Source organism: Rattus norvegicus, chromosome 14, assembly GCF_036323735.1.
Source record: "Rattus norvegicus strain BN/NHsdMcwi chromosome 14, GRCr8, whole genome shotgun sequence".
NCBI classification, from domain to species: domain Eukaryota; kingdom Metazoa; phylum Chordata; class Mammalia; order Rodentia; family Muridae; genus Rattus; species Rattus norvegicus.
The window spans coordinates 89152235-89172218 of record NC_086032.1 but is presented as its reverse complement, the minus strand read 5'-3'; the positions used below and the strand labels follow the sequence as shown (position 1 = coordinate 89172218).

At 38.7% G+C, this 19984-nt stretch overlaps 1 pseudogene; it reads left to right on the top strand.

The window, feature by feature from the left end:
- The first annotated feature begins 360 nt into the window (after positions 1-360).
- Positions 361-1396, top strand: Morf4l1-ps5 (mortality factor 4 like 1, pseudogene 5; annotated as a pseudogene).
- Positions 1397-19984: the final 18588 nt, after the last annotated feature.

The window sequence follows — 19984 nt, the reverse complement described above, 5'->3', positions numbered from 1 at the left end:
TAATGAATGTGTCACTCAGATCCCGGGAGACAAATGCCACATGCTTTCCTTGATGTTGGGGTCTCAATTTCAAATCCTGATGTGTGCTTTTGGCGGGTTTAATTTTCTTCTGGAAGGCAGGGAAGTAGACATGCACAGGGAGTGAGAAACATTAAGTGATGGGTGATACTATATTAAAGGAGAAATAGAAATAGGTGAGATAGTAGGGATGGGAAGGCTTAAGCAGAGGTGAAGGAGATCAAGCAGTGGAGGAGAGGGCTCTGTTGAAGCCTCCCATCTCGCAACTGAATTTTAAAAGTTAGAATGGTAGAGTTGGCTGTTCCAGGCAGTATGTCTGACGCTAAATTGGGTGGGGTAGAGAGTAGGATGAGGTAGTCAGGGATGGTGGGAGAAAGAGGAGGAAGCGAATCACTTACAAATGGCGCCCAAGCAGGACCCGAAGCCTAAATTCCAGGAGGGAAAGCAAGTACTGTGCTTTCATGGGCTTCTTCTTTATGAAGCAAAGTGTGTAAAGATTGCCATAAAGGACAAACAAGTGAAATACTTTATCCATTAGAGTGGTTGGAATAAAAATTGGGATGAATGGGTTCCAGAAAGCAGAGTCTTCAAATATGTGGACATCAATTTGCAGAAATAGCAAGAACTTCAAAAGGCCAATCAGGAGCAATATCCTAAGGGCAAGATGAGAGGGGCTGCTCCAGGGAAGAAGACGTCTGGTCTGCAACAGAAAAATGTTGAAGTGAAAATAAAAAAGAACAAGTAGAAAACACCTGGAAAACAGAGACGGTGGCAGTACCAGTGAGACATCTCAACCTCCTAGGACGAAGAGAGAGCCTGAGTAGATACTACTGTTGAAACTGAAGAAACATTCATGAAGAGAATTGAAGTTAAAGTGAAGATCAATAAAGAGCTGAAACCATGGCTTGTAGATGACTGGGACTTGATCATGAGACAAAAGCATCATTTTTATCTTCCCGCCAAGAAGAATGTGGGTTCCGTTTTGGAGGATTATGCAAATTATGAGAAGTCTCGTGGAGTAAATACAGATAATAAGGAGTATGCTGTTAATGAAGTTGTGGCAGGGATAAAGGAGTATTTCAATGTAATGTTGGGCACTCAGCTACTTTTCAAATTTGAGAGACCACAGTATGCTGAAATTCTGGCCAATCACCCAGATGCACCCAGGTCCCAGTTATATGGAGCACCACATTTACTGAGGTTATTTGTGTGAATCAGAGCCATGTTGGCCTAATGACCTCTAGATGAGAAAAGCCTTACTTTATTAGTGAACTACCTACCTGATTTCCTCAAGAACCTGCCGAAGAATTCTGCAACTTTGTTCAGTGCCCGTGATTACGAAGTGTCTCCTCCCAAGTACCATCTGAAAGCTGTGTGAGGGTTGTGCTCTCTCTTACTCGTGCTTAAATCTCTGTAAACCGTTTGGTTCTTAGTCCTTCTCTTGTACAAATGATGTACTTTGAAAACCGTTACTATATAACACTATATAACAGAGTTGATGTATGAACAGAAAAAATAAAAGGAATAACTGCTCCATTTTGTCTTTCTTTTTTTCACTTCAAAGTTTCTACCAATGTGTCAGTGGTGGACAACAGAGAGACATGCTGTAGAGTGTTTGTCTAGTTGACAAAGCTACTTTTGAATGCTGGTGGTTCTGTTCCTTTGCCACTATGCACTGTTATAATATGTATAATATAATGTTCTATGACAAAATGCTCTGACTGCTAGTGTCAAAGCTTCCCTTTAGTGTATATAACTGAACACTCACCCACCTGTCCTCTTTTAAAATGGCACTTAAAGATTAAAGAGCCCATCCTTTGCAAGTCAACCATGTTGTTCCTTATGCATTTTATCTTTGCTCAATTGTTAAAGAATGGTGGCTTGTTCTCATGGTTTTGTATTTGTGTCTAATGCACTTTTTATCATGATAGAAAAAAATGCATTATTTAGCTACAGTTTTATGAAAAAGTCAATCTTGCAGGAGTTGTTTTTCAGATCTTCAATAAATTTTTTCTTTAAAGTTCAAAAAGAGTCGGAGTGTTAGAATATATGTGAAATAAAGGCAAGAATTTAAACCAGTGAAGCAGGTGGAAAGATGAGAAGAGGGAGGGTATTGGATACGCTAACTAAAATTCAGATTGAAAAAGAAGCCTTATGCAAACCCATTAATTCATAAAGCAAGTCCAAATACAAGTTTAAGTCATAATTAAGAAAATTATTAAGAAACAAGTAAATTATTTAAGCCACAATTAATTAAATTATTAAGAAATCATTTAAATGTTCAAATGGGGCTATTATCCATGAATGCACAATGCCTCTCACAGCCAACATGCTAATTAAATGAAAAGAAATCATAGGGCAAAGCATGACACCTCTCTGTGAGTTATTGGGCTGGGAAGCCCCAGAGGTCTCTAAAGCAACGTAGGCCATTGCCATTGGTCTTGGTTACCCAATGCACTTCCATGATAAGGCTCTCTAAGTGAAGACATCACATATAGTGTTGCAGGGTATAGAGGAATCCATTTCAAACTAACCTGGAAATGTCCTCACTTGCTGCCGGCTAGCTTTCACAGGGCTGGAAGGTATTCTGTAGGCTCCAGAGATAAGACATCAATGGTTTTACCCCGGGCTAGATGACTTAGGCTGTAAAACGCACCTGCCAGGCAAGATGTGCCCTCCAGTGCAATAGCAGAGTGACTATTATGGAGTAACTAAGCACTTTCTGATCAGACTTGAGGCTTGCTCCACGGGATGGAATTGCCTAACTGTGTACTGTACTGCTAGTCCAAGACCCTTGGTTGGATAGGATAGAACTTGCTTGGCTAAATGGTCACATTGCCATAGTAATGTTTGAATATTCGTGTTTACACTCAGAGACCTGCACTGCTCTCAGTTTTGGCTAGAGACTCTTTGCAGCAGGAGGCAGTCAAGACAGACAGACATGACTGGATAATTGTAAAGGATAGGAAAAGAGGGCATAGCCCTGAACAGGAAAGCGATACCAATTCCTCTCCTCCCCCAAAACTAAGGGAATATGTCAATGAACCCATGAAATATATGCTTACCTGCCTAAATCCTGCAGAAAATAAAGTCAGAGAAAACTCTAAAGTAGACTGGGTAGGTACTGTCCAAAACCCACCCCTTAGTGAGGAGTTATTCTCTTAATAATGACTGATGAGATCTCTGTGCTTCTGGGTTAGCTCCATGCTTTTGGTAGCAGTGACTGGACTTAGTAGTTATCAAAAAGAAAAACAGAAACAGTATTAGAAAAGTATATGGAATTGGGAAGGGAACAAGTTGGAAAGATAAGGGGAATTTGGAGGGATAGGTAGGTGTCAATATAGTCATATTTCATTATGAATCTCTATGAAATTCTCATTAACAAGCATAAATTCAAGTAATTAGTAATGAATTAGTAATTACTTTAATGAGTTTGTAGGGACATTAACAATCATCTTCAACAGTAAATTGAATGGAAAAGGAGTTCACCCAGCTGTAAGTCAATAGATAAGGAAGTAATGTGCTACACTCTGCCCTGCACTAGGTTAAGTAACCACAGCTTACTATGAAATTCCACCAACTCATGACTATCATGTCAGGAATTGGGCAAAAGAATAGCAGTCTGTGTAAAACCTAGTAGATGCAAGTTTAATATAGAAAGAAAGATATTTGCTAAGTGTCAAAAACTTTATATTCAATTCATATTAAAATGTAGCATTTAATCATTTACTTTGTATTAAGGAAACCCAGAAATCATTGTAAAAAAGTGAAAACATATTATCTACAAAAGAACCAGAGAAGACCCCTGATTTCCACATACAAGAGAGTAAAACACAGTATGCACATAACACCAGTAAACTTCAAACACACCCAAAACAGGAAATGGCTGCCAAGAAAAGGATATGCATTAATTAAATTATCAAAGTGACAGGGAAAAAAATTAAAATGTAATGAATGTCTAAAGATTAAAGGAGAATAAAAATATATGATAACTAAATATACAGTCTTGGATAATTAGACTGAATCCATAAAGAAAACTAGTAAAACAATAGGTGAAATTCAAAAGGAGTTCATGGATTTGATAGTAAAACTGATGTCCCACATTTCCTTTTGTATGTTAAATTGGACAGACAAGTCATTTTACTTAGAAAAAAAGCATCAAAGGATGAAATGGCAACATATTTATAACTTGCTTCGAAATGCTTCAGAATAAAGTGTGTTTATGTATATCCGAATGAAAAGAACAGAGACTTTACAATCAGTCACAAAAAAATGCAGACAAAAATATGAGCCCATTTCTTAGCAGAAGGTGTGAGGGTCCTCAGTGCTTCATCTATCAGGATCAATCAGGTTGATCCTGCAAACTGTTTTACTGAAATTCCAAGCAACTAATAATTTCACACATTGCTATCATTAAGGTCTTAAATGCCTGTCAAATGTCCCATATTTCAAAGGGTCAGCCTATGGGGATAGTTGTAGATGGCAAAAGACCTTGAAGTAGGTCTTTGTGGAAAGCAGTTAAGTAATCAGGATTGTTTCTTTGAGAGCCCCTTTTCACAATAACTACTTTGCTCTCTGTCTTCATTTCCTGGCTGCCATCGGAGGGGCAGTCTTCCTACTTCATAGAGTGTCAATGTCATTGATGGTGGCTCCAAAAGACTCAAAGTGACTAGGTCAAGCAAGCACAAATTGAAAACTCTGAAACTAGAGTGGTAACTAAACACTCCCCCTTTCAAGCTGATTGCTTAGGGCACTTTGTCAATGTAAGGGAAAACTGACTAGACATTAAAAGACAAAACGTGTAGATTTTTGTAGCCAGGATGTAGAGACATTCGCTATTTCATAATCTCACGTTGACATTTCTACATCATTCCTGTGAACATACCAATGTCTCATTGCTAAGGAATGGGGAAGTCTTTTTACTTTAGTAGAAAGTGTTTGGTGTTTTTTCCTATATAGTTTTAGATATTTCCAAGCTTTCTGTTTTCTTGAACACTGCGAATGAGGTTGTTGAGGTCTACGACAACTCCTGTTGAGGTTTCGACATGAAGCAAACATATAGGTCAGTTAGAGAAGCCTCCAATCTTACCTCTATGCTGTTTTCCAATTCATGAGCACAGAATGCCTTTCTATTTACTTAGATGTTGTATTTATTTCGTCAGCATTTTCTACTTTTGGATGAAAATCCAGGGCACATTTCCTTAAACATATAGCTAGCTAAATGTGTACATATTGTAAAGTCAATTTTAAATGACAGTGGTATAGAAATAGAAAGTTCAATTTCTATTTCTCTATGTTAATACAGGTAACTCCTTGACTTACAATGGAGTCACATGCTAAAAAACCTATCATGAGTTGAAATTATCATCTACTCTGAGTGTATACGTTCATCCTAAGCACAAGACACCGCATTTCTGCAAAACACAAAGCCACAGAGCAATAGCCTTTGCTTCATGGCCCTGTAGGTTACTGGAAGCAGTGGCTTTGGCTATCACCCATCACTTGGAAAAGCCCTGTTCTGCCCTATTGCAAGCTATGGGAAAATCACAATCTGAGGTATTACTTTCATTCCAGCATATGTCTAGTAATCCATGTCGACAGATTTATACATAGAATTGCAGCACCAGATTATTCAAATAATATCCTTTCTAGAGGAAGGTGTCTGATGATAAATATTGATTTGACCTGATTTTCCTATTTCTTTTTTTAAAGGGAGTTTGGTGTGTATTCTTTAATATGCCTCTGTGACCAGTGATCTGAAGTAATCCTTACTCCTGAAGCACACCTGCATGTGTACCTCATTTAAAATGTGAATACATTAACGTTCATTGATAATTGTAAACTATCAGATTTAATGAACTGCTCTTCTGCACATTTTCTTCCTGAGGTAGTCCGCGTATTGTGGCATTCGTGTTAAATAGCTTGCTGACAGCAGAGAAGGTTATTTCCTGATTTTATCTTTGTATTGTGACGGGAAGGTAATATGGAATGAGCCACAATTTATTGCCACAGACCTTCCTCAGAGACAACCAATAAAAAAGGGATGATATTGCTCTAATGAAATAAGCCTCACGAGTGATTATTTCTAAGCAGCGGTTGAGCTGCAGATGAAAGACAGATGGGAATATTAGATCGTGTCTCGCCAAACAGTGGAGACTTCCTACCAGATGTTGAACAGTAGTGAATATTTAATTCTAAGGCTAAAAGTTTTGCTTTATTTTTATATGAGACGCATGGCTTTCCTTTTTTTCGTTTTTATTTTCTGAAGGCAGACAGCTGCAAGACAGGTTTTAGAAGGGAAAATTTCTTTGAGACAAGCTCAAGGCTGTGATTCGCCATTGCTTTGAAAGAGATGACTAGGCAAAACTAGCCACCAGCCTCCATCCAAACAGAACTAATACCACTGGGCTCCAGCAGAGACGCTCGTGTTGGTGATGACGTCATGCATCCAGGGAAGGAATGAGTTCAAACTGCATGAGGGAAACATGAACCACTGTTGCATGTCTGGGCTAGTTTCCCCGCTAGGGCTCAATGTACACAAGAGTAAACAGAACATGGATATGTAACTAACTCAATGAGCTAGAAACATGCACATCGTTACCACAACCTCTAGAAATGCCTTCATATAAATGACTGTGTGAACCTGGCTCTGTGGCGCAATGGATAGCGCATTGGACTTCTAGATAAATGACTGCGTGAATGTATTTAATTCATTGTAGGTAATCAAAACGAGATATGGGCTGACATATCACATACAATCAGGGGGGGAAAGCTGATAGTGTTTTAATTGCTCATGGGACATTCTGTATCTGCATTATGCATGCAGATAAAATTCCGATTGGTTAGAGACTTGTTTCATTCATACTTGTAGGTTTTATCTTTATTTTATCCCTATAAAATTCTTTTATAAATAGTCTAAAATGCATTTTTACCATTTTGTTATAATAGACTACCAGATAGTCTATTACTTGGGCTATATTTTATTATAAATGCTAATATTATATATAAATAAGTGGCTAAAATTATGTAGGATATGACATGACATTTAATTCTTAATGATGTTTTAGATTACACAGGTTAATAAATTGTTCCAGTTTATGATATGTGAAAGTTACATGTACTATGGAATATTAGTAATAGCAGTGCTGGTTCACCTTTAGATCTTTAGAGAAACAACTGCTAATGCATTCTGCTGATGCTTTTTATTGAGGTTACTGTTGTTTGCAATACTCATGAGAATTCAATATTATTAGGAACATCAGTCTTTTAGTTTCTCTTTGTCACTTTTAATGTTTGACTTAATAATGACTTTCGGCTATTTTCTACCACATTCTGTAGAGACAATTAAAATATGTACTGAGTCTAACCTACCACCTTTGCATACTTTGAGTTCAACATTTGATAATGCAATTGAAAAAAATCCTATTTTCAATTATATTTGATTGTGCTTCTAATTATACTTAAACATGTCAGTTTTAGATTCAGCCTGAATCTGTTTTGGAGAGAGAAATGTGATTAGGAGACAAAGTCTCTGGGATATTAATTCTCTTCATAGCATTTGAGGATAGCTTTCTCATTCCCCTTACATTTAAGGGTAGTAATCAGATGGGTGGTTCTTACTTACAGGAACTATAGGTTAAATAACTAAAGTGTTAAAATTTGGTTTGGAACTCTTACCTGTAACCATTCTAGATATTTATAATTTTCTGTGTTTCTCAACCTATTTCTAAGTTTTTCTCTTAGAAATGGTTACTTCAGAATCCTCATCAGCATTGCAGAATGTACAGTGTTTTCATCCAGGAAATGATGCAGTGAAAGAAGAGCCGATATGGAGATAGTATGTGAGAGTGGGCAGCCCAGAAGGTAAGGTGAGCAGCAGGTACTGACTAACAAAGCAAGGCCTCCTTCACTAGGGCAGCAGGTGGATGGGGTCTCACATTCCAGCCAGTGTCTGGGTTTAGATCATGTAATCACTATTCAGACTTTCAGTCAATAGAATTCAAAGATTTTTAAGATTTTTTGTGTCTTGCTATGTATTATAATGCTAAATACTGGCCTCCATTGACTGGCTGCCCCGAGGAATGAGATAATCTGCACATATGTTAAGTAATGCTATATGACCTTTCTCCTTAATTTAAAACTATTAGTTGAACAAGGATGCCAACAGCTTATAGATGGGAAGAAGAGAGGTAGGTGGGGTTTCAGGTCCCAGGCTAAGGATCTGAAGAGGATGACTAGGAGAAAGGAGAAAAGGTGGAGAGAGGTGAAGACACCATGGGACAGTCATGAAGGCATAGCCTTGAGGGCTGGCCAATTGGAGTTAAGAGGTGTCCAGATGGACCATGGCAAGTTACATTTCAGGAATATCGAAGGGGAAGTAGATTCTAATAGCTTAAAAGGTAGATATCTGCTCAGCTCTAGTGCATTAAAGGATTATTATAAATATAAATGTGTCATTTATCTGAAAAATGAATGATCAAAGATGGGGTAGCAATAAAGGGTAATAATTTATTTTTCTTTAAATCATTGTTTATGATGAATTCTTTACCAACAGTGAAATGAAGAAAACTACAGTCTTCCTAGTGGAAACAGCTGCAAGAATAGATAAAAACCTCAGGAAGAGAAAAAAAATCACAGTGAGATCTCAGACCTTCATATTAAGAGTGAAAAATATGACAAATAGACAGCAAAATTACACAAAGGAAATATTAAAATATTTTGGACAAATCTGTATCCTTACATTTGATAAGACAAAGTGAACTTGGTCCTATGGAGTTCACTGTAACAAAAATAGCATGAATATTGCAAATTGAAATATTTCCATCTTAAGACAAAATTTTTAATTAAATATGCAAACCTTCTGACACAACATCACCACACATAATAAAACAGACACTTCTGATACTTTTCTCTTTCACAAACCGCAACAATTGGCATCAACTGACACATCTGGGAGGTAAAAACTGCAGGAATTGGAGAGTTTAGACAAGAAAAAAGGGAAATGTTGGTAAGCATGCTGACACTTAGGTTGTTTCTATTCTATGATCATGACTCCAGCATGAATCCTAGTAGCAGTAGTCCACACAGTTCATCATGACAGAACAGAGAGAAAGCTGGAACTCTCTCAAACACTTATTCCAAGGCACCGCTGCTATGCAACCTGCCTTGTAGATCCCACAAGCATCCACGTAAAGGATTTGTTTCAAATCATCCCAATTCTCTGTCTAATTAGAGCAGACCACTGGGGGCCATGTGTAGATGTTTTTTCACTGCCATATCAACCTAGCATGTTAGAATGAGATTAGATGAAGTTAACAAAAGTTCAATTTAGCTATCATTGTGGACTTGATAGAGCCTAGAGTCACCTGAGAAGAAAACTTAAACTGAAGAATTGTGCAGATAAGATTAGCTTGTAGGGACATTTGTGGAAGATATATCTTCATTTTTAATTGAGGCAGGAAGATTTTGCTTATTATAGGCTGCACCATCCCTAGGCAAGTAGCTATGAATTGTATAAGAAAGTTTTCCAAACAGGAGACTGTGTGCAAGCCCGAAATTGAGCCAATAAAGAGCATTTCTCCAAGGTTCTTACCTCCAGTTTCTACTCCAAACTCCAACAATGGGATGTGACCTAGAAGTATAAACCAAACAACAACAACAACAGTTCCTTTTCTTCCCTGAGTGGCTTTTGGACCTAATGGTTTACCACAGCAACAGAGTGAAACTAGAACACGGTCTAACAATCTCCAAAGAAATGGAGTAGTAGGCTGAGCACAAAGAGCCCTGAAGCAACTATATTTTCATTTGGTTTTAAGGGCATGTTCATTCCTGACTTGGCACATTGTTCAGAAGAACTCAAGCTCTGACCTCTGGCTGGACATCATCTCAGGCAGGAGCTCTCTTCTCTTCCCACGGTTATGAGTTTCTTCTTTTAAACGATGCCCTGGCTGAAATTGAACGTCTATATAGTGTGATGTCCTAAGTACATCCTGTAGTGTCAGAAATATTTCAGAGAGGTATGCCTAATTTTAGAAGCATGTTTATCAGGATGACTAGTTTTTTGTTTGTTTTGATGTTGTTAACTTTTGGTTTTTTGTAAGCTAAGAATAACCTTCATTTTATCAAAGTATATACTGGTTCTCTAAAAAGGTGCCTTGCTATAGCATTTATAATTCTTTGAATTTGAATGAATATCTCAGATCTATATTTCACCAACATTGAATATATTGTGACAAAAGATTATAATTAGGTAGATTTGAAAAATAGTTAGCATAGTTAAGGTACTGAGGTTAAATTATATGCTTGCATAAGAAAAAATCTCAAAGAATATCCTACAGACGTTATATTTTATGATCTATGGTGATTTATAAATCCAAGCTCTGTCAGTTTTTCCATGAACGACAGTTAGAAAAGAAGACATAAATAGTGACCAATGGAAGACAGAAACACCAAGTCTCCTGTTAATATATTAACTTGAATCCATTCTTGTACAACAAAAACTGTGTCAGTAGTTAACAAAGATTCTTCTGGTGCACTATGCAGTCATAGTAAAATGCTTTGTTATACTTCTTTTATACACTTGGATTATATTAAAATGGCCTATCTTGCCAGAAACTGTTAGGTTGTAAAAATGCCCAATCTCTTCATGGTCTTGTTCCTTTAGTTTTGTAAAGGAATTCAAACTTTGTTTCCTCAAATATACCACATTTGTCTTCTTTACAGAGAAAACCATGGAGTAGCTAAAATTTTCATTATTCAATTTCCCTCTCTACAATTTACTTGCTTCATTGGATTTTTCAACATTGTTCTTCTGTTCCACAGTTTCTATTTTTTATATTGTCCTTGAGTTTTCATAAAGACCTGGGAAGTCCTAATAATATAAGAACATAGTATTTATTTTAAAAAACTCACTACCTAATTGTGAAAATCGTATCTTACTAATTCTTCATACTAATTCAAGGAAGCTACAGGGGTACTCCATCCCTGTCCCTGCTCCATATCTCCCTTTCCAAATCAAGAAGTCCTGAATCTTGGTATTAGTTGTCTCTCCAAATAGTTATCAAGAAAATTACTATAATGATTCTGGGTCATTAACGTCTGAGTTTTCACCTAAGAACATCCCCAAACCTAAGGACTTCTTATCCAGTATGGTAAAGCCATCACTAATAGTTAGTACATTTTGTTATAATTGATACGTATACAGGTGTTTTGAATACATGCATGTCAGGGCACTCTGTGGGTCTCTGATGTACATGGAAAGAAGACTTGGACACTGGATTCTTTCTTGATTACTGTCTTATTGCTATTAAGAGGCACCACATCTAAGGCCACTTTTACAAGAAGAAGAAGAAGGAGGAGGAGGAGCAGGAGGAGGAGGAGGAGGAAGAGGAGGAGGAAGAAGAACAACAACAAAAAAAACAAAAGCACAAAAAGAAAAACATATTTGAGCACTTGCTTAGAGTTTTAGAGGGTTAGTCCATTATTATCATGGTAAGAAACAAATAGGCATGGATGGTACTGGAGTAGTATCTGGGATCTTCATATTGTGATCTACAGGCAGCAGGTTTTGAGACAACTAGGCTAGGCCTTTGAAATCTCAAACCCATCCCTGAGAGACATACCTTCTTCAACAAGGCCATACCTACTCCAACAAGGCCATGATTCCTAGTGCTTCACAAACAGTTCTAACAGCCTCACACCAAGAATTTCAACAAACGAGAATATTAGGGTCTTCCTTACTCAAACCACCAGGGACCCCTTAGAACTCATGTGACTATTAGGAATTGCACATAGATTCACTGGAAGAGCAACCCCATTGAGCAATCCCTCCAACCCTCAATACCTTTAGTCTGATTGCACAGATTTGACAGGATCTTTCCCTACTTCACCCTTATATGTTTTGATATCAAAACTAATCGAATAGCACTTCACATTGATCACCTATAAAAGTTGAATACTCACTCAATGAGCAATGCTTGAGAAAGCAGGATGGATTCCTAAGCAAATCCATGGATGGTTGCCTGTATAAGGACTAAATAAGGTTTTCTGGCAGTTGAGACCAAAGAGGAAGTCTCTACACGTGGGTGGAGGCTTGAACATGTTTGATATCCAAATATGTGGGTAAGACCAGAGGCGGGCATACATACCTTACCAGTTGAGCAATAGAAGTAGGAGGGGACATGTGTAGCCTGAAGGTTTTCAGAAATTCAATGCCAACATTGTGGTTCTGCCTCTGTGAAATCCTCATTGTCAAAGACTAATACCAAGTGCAATGGAACTGGCCAGTAACCTCACTGCTCTGAAAATAGGGACAGAAGGACTGAGTGTTCAAAGCCAACCTGACTGAGCCAAATGAAGAGGAAACTGTAGTCACTACAGACATGGCCTCTGAACCAGGCTTTGCGTCTTATTTCCTATGATTTCTTTCTTGAGAGAAAAAAAGTTATTTGCTTTGGAAAGTTTTGATCCTTCCTAAGGTTCCTTCTCAAAAACTAGTTATACTCTCTGATACTTAAAGTGACTGTGATGGATAGATTTGTGTCAACTTTACATAAGCTATAGTCATTTGACATGAAGCCTAAATTGAGAAAATGCCTCCATAAGACTGGACTAGAAGCAAAAGCATATGGTGCAGTTTTTATTTTATTTTTTATCATAGATTTTTTATTGGATATTTTTTATTTACATTTCAAATGTCAGCCCCTGTCCTGGCTTCTCATCCATAAACCTCCTATCCCATCCCCCTCCTCCTTCTTGTATGAGGGTTTCTCCCCCACCCAATCACACACCCCTTCCCACCTCTCGCCCTAATATTTCCCTACACTGAAGGGTCCAACCTTGGTGTGACAAAGGGCTTCTCCCCGCATTGGTGCCCAACAAAGCCATTATGGTGCAGTTTTAAAATTAGTTATTCATGGGAGAGGGTGCAGTCCACCTTTTACACTCCAAATTTTATTCACTTCCTAGTCCACCCCTGCGAGTTCCATATTCCGTACCTTCTCCCCAGCCCCCAGCCCCTCCCACCTCCCTGTCTCCACAAGGATGTCCCCATCCCACCCACCCCACCAGACCTCTAAATTTCCTGGGGACTCCAGTCTTGTAAGGATTTGGAGCATCTTCTCTGACTGAACCCAAACACAGTCCTCTGTTGTATATGTGTTGTAGGTCTCATATCAGCTGGCATATGCTGCCTGATTTGATCCAGTGTCTAAGAGATCTCGGGGGTCCGTGTTAATTGAGACTGCTGGTCTTCCTACATGGTTGCTCTCCTCCTTAGCTTCCTCCCTAATTCAAGCAGAGGGGTCAGCAGCTTCTGTTCACTGGTTGGGTGCAGTCCTGGATTTTAAAAAAAGAAGGCTGAACAAGCCATGAGGAACAAGTCAGTAAACAGCACCTCTCAATGGCCTCTGAATAAGCTCCTGCCTCCAGGTTTCTGTCCTTCTTAAGTACCTGTTGTGGCTTCCTTCTTTCAGCAATGAGCTACAGAATGGACTATACACCAAATAAATCATTTCTGCCCCAATGTGCATTTGGTTATGGTGTTTCATGATGACAATAGAAACCCTAAGTAGGTTCTTAAAAGTAGGTTCTATGGTTTCTGAAATTTCAACCAATGTTTCTTAACTGAGACAATCCTACAAATTCTTTATCATCTTCTCCATCTGAAAACATCTAATGTGATCTGCTTGATGTGGGTTTCAAAAATAGAAAGGAAAGAACAGTTGTCTTCATAATTTTCAAGTCTCATGACTCGACCTCCTTGGAGATGAAGAAACATCACAGGACCAGCAGTCATTTGTTTTCCTTCTACAAAAACGTTATAGGGCACTAGAATACCAGACCACATACCCAGTAAGTACATCTCATTCTCAGATGACTATATCCCATTGGTGCTCAGGATTCTTCCACTCACAACTTGAGAATCAGAATGGCCACCAAAGCTCTTATGACCATTATCAGTCATGAAATCCCGTTTGTTCTTAAATACAAGTTCTTGGATTAATAACCAAGACTTCAGGACCTTTCTTTAAGGATATTTCCAACCATTTCCATGTTAATATCACGGTAATTCTTCTCACTGAAGTTATCTTGTATTTGAATCCCTTCTGTTCTTATCCCTCAGAAATGAATGGAAAATAGAAACATGAAGATGTGGACAAATGACAAGGATAAAAACCTTAGTGTTATTGTGGTGTGGGTAGTTGCTTGTAACGGGAGGGATAATTGCTTATAACTGATGAGTGTCAGATGTTTCCAAATAAAAGCCTTCTCTGGGCTTCTTTTTTCACATTGTTTCTTTTAATTCTCTTCTCCTTCCTTACTTTGCCTAAACCTCAATAGTCAGAGTATCTAAGATGAAAATGCAGTGAAATATGGCTTCCAATGTAGAGCACTTGCTTAGCATGCTCAAGGACCTGGTTTCATTATATCGCTTACTCTACGAGAGAGAGAGAGAGAGAGAGAGAGAGAGAGAGAGAGAGAGAGAGAGAGAGAGCGCTACAGAAGCCAACAAGAGGAAAGGAGGAAGGCATTTGGAAAGAAGGGATGGGATGTAAAACAGCAAGAAAGTGAGAGAGAGCGAAAGAAAAGTTGAAGGAACGTAGCAGCTCCTTTTGCTGAAGGGAACAATATGATGCTCTTGTGCTGTATAATCTCTTGACACCTGGTCACCTTGGCATAAAGCTCTCCATAAAACCTCACAAGTTATTTGACTGGATGGCTTCTGAAAAATCCATGAAAAATATAAGAAGCAGCTGTCACGTTAAGTATGTAGAGAAAATATTCAGTATAAAGTAAGCTTTATTTTCTTCTCCTAGTTCATTTGTGATACTTTATGATGTGTTTTGATTGCTCCATAAGCAATGTTTAGGTATCCCAAATAAGAGAGCAAAACATTCCCCTATAAACTACATCACTAAGAAAACAGTCACTTCATTGTCTCTGAAAAGTTACAAAAGTGTTATACATTTTGTCAGGGTTTAAAAGATTTTTATTTTTTCCTACTTTGTACAAATGTTCAAAACTATGGCTTCCAGCTGTCAATCAACCTGCTTGCATCTGTCCTCTTTCCCTTGATTACTGTGCTCGCAGGGAATCTTGAGGACAGCTTAGTTATACAAGTGTACATGGAAAGGCACAGAAAATGAGTTTGATTTCTGAAAATATATCAATTTGCCTTGAAAGGAACTTCTATACTTTTCTGAGTATACCTGAAATTGAAGAGACCTAGAGAGACATGGTGTCATCAATAGGCTTTTATTGCTTTTCATGGGCGTTGGTTGCACACCTATACTTGAAGTGTGGTGGGTTCACAAACCACACCAAAAGAAATTATATTAACCATTATTTTCTATACTTTCAACAACTAGAATACAAACATCAAAATAATATATCACACTAGCAGAAAAAAAGATAAGAAAGTACCCTGAACACACCAAGTAGAAAAACAAGACCAGATTCCTACACTCAAAACACCAAACTACTTGATTGACTCCTATATGTTCACTCCAGTATTACGACATGAAGTTATTAATCTGATTTATTTTACATGCTCTCTGTATGTAAGGAAGAATAAATGTTTCACTGGACCCTTGAGACAGAATTAGACGCATTGCTACTAGTGATGATTCAGTGGTAGTTAGTGATTGTGAGGCCTGCTCTGCACAGAAGAAGTCAAATACTCCTCCCCTTTCCTGCAGCCTGGCTCCACAGTGAGACATGTGGCTTACCTGAAATCCTGGGTGAAGTGAAAATGAAGAAACAGGCCTTGGAAGGATATGGTATGTAGTGTGATATTAATCTTATGGGGAAAACTGTTGTACCTCATTTGCCAGCCCCCAAAGACCACCATGGAGCTTAGTCTGATGCAATGATGCAATCACACCATTCAAGCTTGAGCTCTGGCCTACTTATCGCCAACCCTGACAGGACTGTGAATCAGTCTTGAGCCCTCAGCAGGACAAGGTTATATAGAAAATGGCGAGAAAGGAAAGGGGTTTCCAGCCTGGCAAACATCTAACTGAATAACTATTGCAAGCCTATAGGTGGGTGCTCTGTAGCAAAACTAGATAAACCGTCTAAAGATACATCTGAATCAATCATATTAATATTGATAGGTTGTTGCTAGGAAGTATCTAGGGAGTAGATTTGGGATATGGGCCAAGGACAAGCCATGGGGTCCTTCCTGGTACTTGGGTATAGCTTGGGTTCAGCTCCAGGTCTAGTTCTCAGACTCTTTTTTTTTTTTTAAGATAGAGGCCAGTCCCGAGATAGGGTAGACTTGGTCTTTCAATACCTTTTTGACAAGAGATAGATTTTCACATAGCATCCACACTTCTTAACATATGTAATAGCGAACCCTATTGCTCTTGTTAAATTGACTGGATAGTATGATAGACAGACAGTTTCTGAGGCAAATAGAATCAGACACAACAAAAGGGAGCTTCCTAGTTTTCTTTGTGTTGCTGTTATCACCATTATGAACAAAAGCAACCTGGGAAAAGGGTTTAGTGCAGCTTACAGGTTAAAGTTTCTTATTGAAGAAATTTAGGGCAAAAGCTCAGGGTAGGAACTTGAAGTAGGAACTGAAGCAGAAACCATGAAGAAATTAAGTTTTCTCGCTTGCTTTCACACTTACATTCAGTTACCTTTCTTATACAGCCAGGTCTGTCTGCCTAAGGATGAAACCTTCCTCAGTGGACTGAGCCATTTTCATATCAATGAAAAATAAAAATAAAAATGTCCCACAGTCAAGTCCATAAAACAACCAACTAGAGACAACGTTGATTGAAGTTTCCTATTCCTACATGTGTCCATCAGGCTTACTTTCTAAATCTCCACATTAGCTTCTAGGGACTTAAACAATTATGAGATAAACTACAAAGGGTAACAAATCATTTAACAGCACATCTCTAGTATGCATCTACCACTTACAGTATCTCTGACACTCGATGAACAAACACTGGCCAAAGGTTTGACTCCGTGGGAAGATTATATGCCCTGCACCCTGCAGAAGTCTATCTTACACAGGCTACATAGACCAGTTGCCTATCAGTAGGAAACTCTCAGTCTACACAGAATCCTTCTATGTGAGTGATAAAGGAGAGGAAAGGACATGTTATCTATTTCATAACATGACAGTTTAAATTCAAAATGTGCACGGAGAATATTTGAAGGTGGGGAGGGACATATTAAGGGTCATACTTAGTATTATGATAAGTTGAAGGAAGTCAAATTTAGACTTAGCAGGCGGTAACTGGGCATTCCATCATGGATCACTGCTTTTCTGCTGGGAATAGAGAGGATATAAGTACCTTTAGGTGAGATAGAAGTTTGGTCGTCTTCTTCCCGTCATCTGTATTTTCTAAATCCAGAGACGTCTCAGTGCTTTCCATGCTGCCACTCATGGGACATTTGTATTTTTTACTGACAACCCCTCTATTTAGAAATAATATTGGTTTTGGAACATGTGACTATAGTCATACACACACACGTTCATGCACACACACACACACCATACTCACACATATGTACACACACACATATATACATAGCATAGTGCACGCGCACGCGCACACACACACACACACACACACACACACACACACACACACACACACACCTCACAAATGCATCGCTCCTTTGTCTACTTTTCTCACATCTCCATGTCCTTTGCTGTATTCACCTTTCTCTCGGTTGCAAACTTTTAAGGTTCAGCACACAAATTGTCACTCTTAAAGACTTCTTCCTTGACTTCCATGGGTGATTATTTCCAGCACACTGTGAAACACTACGGCCCACAGCTTGTTACATTTTCCCAGAAAATTATGCTATTTTGCTTCATAATGTAGTGATTTGTGCCTTCTTATTTCATGGACTAGAGAGCAGTCATTTAGCAGCAAGAACTTGTTCATCGCCTGTGAATGGCCTCCTGCATTAGTGAATATAGCAATAACATATTTATGCTCTATATAATATTCTAAGAAAAGACATGCAAAATTGAACTAGGAAAAATTGAAAACTTGATGTCTTATCTATTATTTAGTGCTCAAACGCCACTATTTGAAAGTGTTCACCTTTTCTCTTTACTTCCTTTTTCTTTTTGTCCTTGACCCCTCAAAAACACACACCTACATTTTCTATATATGTTTAAAAAGGCTGATTCCAATGACAGACCTGTATCTGCATTCTTTGTTTACATGGCTTACATCATCCACGCGGTATTAAAATTAGGCACCTTAAAATAACAACACTTCACAGGACAATTAATATCTTTTTATCATTACACCACTGGGGTATGAGAAATTACACTTTGCTTCAGCTATTTTTCAAGATGACACCTGCCAGGTTATAAATTCTTCCCCAAAAGATTTCTTCCTAGGCAGAAGCCAGCAAAGCAAAATGTCTCATTGCTAAAAGGGAAAATGTTGTAGTCCTTCATTTTGTAAATACATTGTAATAGTTAAAGAGAGTAGAAATTGAAATGTTGAAGTAGAAAAATCCAGGGAGTAGGGACTCTTTTTTTTATTTTATTTTTTTTTATTAACTTGAGTATTTCTTATATACATTTCGAGTGTTATTCCCGTTCCCGGTTTCCAGGCAAAATTCCCCTCCCCCCTCCCCTTCTTTTTGGGTGTTCCCTTCCCCACCCTCCCCCTTTGACGCCATCCCCCCAACAGTCTAGTTCACTGGGGGTTCAGTCTTCGCAGGACCCAGGGCTTCCCCTTCCACTGGTGCTCTTACTAGGATATTCATTGCTACCTATGAGGTCAGAGTCCAGGGTCAGTCCATGTATAGTCTTTAGGTAGTGGCTTAGTCCCTGGAAGCTCTGGTTGCTTGACATTGTTGTATTTTTGGGGTCTCGAGCCCCTTCAAGCTCGTCCAGTTCTTTCTCTGATTCCTTCAACGGGGGTTCTATTCTCAGTTCAGTGGTTTGCTGCTGGCATTCGCCTCTGTATTTGCTGTATTCTGGCTGTGTCTCTCAGGAGCGATCTACATCCGGCTCCTGTCAGTCTGCACTTCTTTGCTTCATCCATCTTGTCTAATTGGGTGGCTGTATATGTATGGGCCACATGTGGGGCAGGCTCTGAATGGGTGTTCCTTCAGTCTCTGTTTTAATCTTTGCCTCTCTCTTCCCTGCCAAGGGTATTCTTGTTCCCCTTTTAAACAAGGAGTGAAGCATTCACATTTTGATCATCCGTCTTGAGTTTCATTTGTTCTAGGCATCTAGGGTAATTCAAGCATTTGGGCTAATAGCCACTTATCAATGAGTGCATAACATGTATGTCTTTCTGTGATTGGGTTAGCTCACTCAGGATGATGTTTTCCAGTTCCAACCATTTGCCTACGAATTTCAAAAAGTCGTTGTTTTTGATAGCTGAGTAATATTCCATTGTGTAGATGTACAACATTTTCTGTATCCATTCCTCTGTTGAAGGGCATCTCGGTTCTTGCCAGCTTCTGGCTATTATAAATAAGGCTGCAATGAACATAGTGGAGCACATGTCTTTTTTATATGTTGGGGCATCTTTTGGGTATATGCCCAAGAGAGGTATAGCTGGATCCTCAGGCAGTTCAATGTCCAATTTTCTGAGGATCCTCCAGACTGATTTCCAGAATGGTTGTACTAATTTGCAATCCCACCAACAAAGGAGGAGTGTTCCTCTTTCTCCACATCCTCGCCAGCATCTGTTGTCCCCTGAGTTTTTGATCTTAGCCATTCTCACTGGTGTGAGGTGAAATCTCACGGTTGTTTTGATTTGCATTTCCCTTAGGACTAAAGATGTTGAACATTTCGTTAGGTGTTTCTCAGCCATTCGGCATTCCTCAGCTGTGAATTCTTTGTTTAGCTCTGAACCCCATTTTTAATAGGGTTATTTGTTTCCCTGCGGTCTAACTTCTTGAGTTCTTTGTATATTTTGGATATAAGGCCTCTATCTGTTGTAGGATTGGTAAAGATCTTTTCCCA